Source organism: Malania oleifera, chromosome 2, assembly GCF_029873635.1.
Source record: "Malania oleifera isolate guangnan ecotype guangnan chromosome 2, ASM2987363v1, whole genome shotgun sequence".
Taxonomy (NCBI): Eukaryota; Viridiplantae; Streptophyta; class Magnoliopsida; order Santalales; family Ximeniaceae; genus Malania; species Malania oleifera.
In genome coordinates this window covers 134,280,019-134,284,498 of record NC_080418.1, presented here as the reverse complement: position 1 = coordinate 134,284,498, position 4,480 = coordinate 134,280,019, and positions in this window count along the sequence as shown.

Genomic DNA, 4,480 nt, shown 5'->3' with positions numbered 1-4,480 from the left:
GGTACAGATGACGTCGTTCAGAGTGCAGGGAGTTCTAGCTCGAGAGATAAGGAACATCGCAGTATAGTTGTAGACAAACCCAGACGCACTATCAGGCCACCGTCCAAGTACAAATTTGACGATCTAGTGTTTTATGCACTTATCACTAGTAGCGGGGATCTTACTATCTTTCAAGAGGCGATACATAATCAAGAGAAAAGTATATGGATGAGCGCTATAGTGGAGGAGATGGAGTCATTGTATAAGAACCAGACGTGAGAGTTGGTGGAGCTTCCCAAGGGGCAGAGGGCAATAGGATCCAAGTGGGTGTATAGGAGGAAAGAAACGATTTCAGAGAAAGAAAGAGAGAAGTTCAAGGCTCGGTCAGTAGCAAAGGATTACTTATAGAGAAAATGAGTTGATTATGATGAAATTTTCTCCCCTGTGGCTAGACACACTTCCATCAGGGTAGTATTGGGATTGGTGGCGCATTATGACATGCATTTGGAGCAGATGGATGTAAATACAATGTTTCTCCATGGTGATTTGGAGGAGCTGATTTACATGATACAACCAAAAGAGTTTAGTCAACCTAGACATGAGCACTTGTTTTGTTAACTGAAGAAATCACTTTGTGAGCTGAAGCAGTCTCTGAGGCAATGGTACAAACGTTTTGACTCCTATATGATCTAAGTTGGCTACAGGAGGTGTGAGTATGATTGATGCGTCTATGTGAGGAGTCCTGAGGATGGTTCACTCATAATTTTGTTGCTTTATGTTGATGACATGCTTATTGCTGCGAGGAATATGACTGAGGTAAATTAGTTGAAGACTCTGTTAAGTAAAGAGTTTGACATGAAAGACTTGGGTGTGGCCAAAAAAATTCTTAGGAAGGAGATTTGCAGGGACAGAGTTGCAGGGAGATTGTGGTTATCTTAAGGCAGCTACGTGGCGAAGGTGTTTAAGAGATTTAGCATGGTTAATGCTAAACCGGTGAGTACACCGTTAACAAATCATTTTAGGTTGTCTACCGCCCAATGCCTAAAGATTGATGACGACATTCGTGACATGTCAAATGTCCCTTATGCTAGTGCAGTGGGGTGTCTGGTGTATGCTATGGTATGTACAAGATCATACATGGCACAAGCTGTTAGCGTGGTGAGCAAGTTCTTTCCGAATCCGAGTCAACAACATTAGGATGCAGTCAAGTGGATTCTCAGATACTTGAGGAGTATAACAGGATATGACATTATGTTCAGTAGATAGCAGGATGCTCCTTCAGTGCTAGGTTATGTGGATGCATACTATGTAGGGAACTTGGATGACAGGAGGTCTACAATAGGGTACGTGTTCACCCTTGTGGGAGGGCCTATTTGTTAGAGGTCCATAGTGTAGTCACTTGTTGTTTATCTACTATTGAATCAGAGTACATGGCAGTGGCTAAGGCTGCTAAGGAAGCGTTGTCTTACAAGAGAACCAAGTGTATTACGCGAGAACTAAGCATATAGATTTGCGGTTTCACAGAATCAAGGAACTGATTGCTTCTGGTGAACTACTACTTGATAAAGTTCACACGTTTGAGAATGTAGCGGATATGTTGACAAAGCTTGCTACAATGGACAAGTTCAAGCATTGCTTCGACTTGATTAACGTCTCCAACTGCTTGATGGGAGGCGTCCTAATCTACTATCCCTAGTGGAGCTACGAGTTATGCTTCCGTGTGTCTCCTAAGGGGTTGAATATTAGCTAAGGTGGAGATTGTTGGAGTGTGTGGCTCATATTTAGTGGAATACATGCACAAGAAAAATATGGTGAAGCAAGAACAAGGAAGCTGGGTTGCAGGAGGAAATTGTCGACAGTTTGGTCGATGGTTTGGCCTTGGGAGATAACCGTCGACGGTTTCAGTCACAGTGGTTCAGGCTCGGTATTAAACCGTCAATGGTTTTCTGATACCATCAACAGTCTTGTTCGTCGTTGATTATGGATTTTGAATTGGGAAGATCAGTAGATTGGGGATTTCGAAGAATTTTCCCTTGGGGATTGCTACATGGGTACCTTAGGAACTTTATAAGCCTTTTGTACATGTAGGGTTAGCAAACAAATAATATTGTAACCCTTTTTTGACAAGATAGTGAAATTCAGTTGCTTGCTCATGTGGAAGTAGGTACATTGTCGAACCACGTAAATTCTTATGTCATTGTTTATTTGCATTCCTTATAATCTGTATGTGATTGATTGTTTCCGCATTGTTTATCATTGGTTTGTGCATTGCATGATTCGATCGATTTGTGTTTCCATTGCGTATTGGTAATCTTTGTACAACATATAGCTTAGCATAGTCAAATGATGATTCATTGGTGAGGTGGGCTGATTAGTGAAGCTTTTGCCAATTTATATGAACATGCAAAAGTTGATAGATTAACATAATTTATACCCAACCATACAAAGAAAACAAGGGAGAAGACAGTTTCTATAGAGACCCGAGCCAAGAAAATAAATAAAAGAAAAGGGAAATAAATAAAAGGGAAGGAAAAACAAGAAAAAAGAATGGAGATGGTTTGGTACAGGGCCAAATCATCAACGGTTTGAGACCATATCAGAAAACCGTTGACGGTTACAACAACCGAGAGCATTTTAAGTACCAAACCGTTGATGGCCACGTCAAGCCCAGAAAAACCATCAACGGTTTCCCACGGGGCAGCTCGCCTATAAATAGGTTTCAACTCATCTTTTATTTTATTTTATGTAAACTCAAATCCTCTCTCTCTCTCTCTTTAAATGCTAGGGTTCCACTTTCTCTCTCTCTCTCTCTCTCTCTCTCTCTCTCTCTCTCTCTCTTCTACGTCTCTCTCTCGAGACCCGCTCTTGCCCTCCGAACGCCTTTCTCTTCTCTCCCGGCTCGCTGGCTTACTTCCTGCGATGAGTTAAGGAATCCAGGGTTTCTATCTCCCGATCGTTTTAGGCATATTTTCAAGATCAAGTAAAGGGAATAAATTATGTCAGTTACTTTTAAAAATTAACCGATTAAATTGAGAATTTGGATACCAAAATACTATATATGATTTTTCTGAATTATTTAGGCATATGGAAACAATGATTTTTGGTTATTATATTATGGTTTAACACTTAAATCGTGTGACATGAGATTAATTCTTCATAATAAACTGGTTGTGATTGTTGTGGTGCATTTAACTAATATGTTATGGTGTTGTATTGTTATTCATGTAAATTACAACATAACATTGGCAGGAGTAAGGAGTTCGTTATATTATACCTATTATAAATCGCAATATAACGTTGGCAGGATTTAAGGAGGTTGTTATATTGTTATTTATATAGATGGGGTAAGGCGTTGGCAAGCACGAGGAGGTCGTCTTACTATTTTACTATGAATAGGGCTGTGTGTTGTGACTGTGGAAGTATGTGAAGTAAGAACGTGGGGGGAACAATGGGGAGTGATGCCCTGAGAACCACGGGGTGTGAAGTAAATGTGCATTTTCAATTATGGGTGTGAGTGCATGAATGTGGATTGAATGTATGGTAAATGTGGATGTGCTGTGGTGTATGTGTATGTAGATTCTGTGGTATGATTGATGTTGAATGTGTGTGAGTATAGTTACAAGTGTCCATACTGTTGCTGTTAATAAATAAACAAGTATATTTTGTATACATTAAAACTCATGTTGCCACACACTGATAATAATTTATTTCATACTTACTGAGAAGTGTCTCACGACTCTCACCCCAATATACAACTCAGTTTTGAGGACCTTCGCGTGATTGAGCTTAGCGAGCTTAGGGTAGGGTTGGTTAGCGTAGTATAGTGCGAGTGTTTGTAAGAACCTTAAAGTTTTTAAGTTTATGTTGTTTTAAAATTCTAGTTATGTAATATGAACAGATGGAAATCCCTTTTTGGTCATGTAATATAGTACTCTAATATTTTATTTGAGGATGTTTAATTATATTTCGTTGCTTGGATGATATTTATGGCATCAAAGATTAGTGAATGGAACACATAACACCTCGGACCCCACTCTCGAGTTTGGGACGTTACAATTTCATTTCACATGACACTAGAAACAATAATTATTATAACTTAAGAAAACAAAAACTAACTTATTTGAATATCTTAGGTTTTAGTTGGTATGATGTTATTTTCTGCTTTTGTTTCTCCACAGTGAAGAAATAGATTATAAAAACATATTATTTATAATATTATTTGATTTAAAGACGCCAAAGAGTATTTTTAATTAAAATTTTAATTTATATTAAATGTATAAAAACTAATCAAACAGACTGCTGATTTCTAACTTTTAATTTCTGTTTTTGATTTTTAATTTTCGTTTCTAATTTTTGATAGTGATGTCCAACAGCTCCTTAAATAATCTAGCATAAAGGGGCTAATCGTTGTTCACCTAATAAAAGTATGCAGAAGCATTGGAAATCATAGCCAATTTTTCACAAAATCTAGGGCAAAAGTTATGAAATAAAAAAAAAAAAA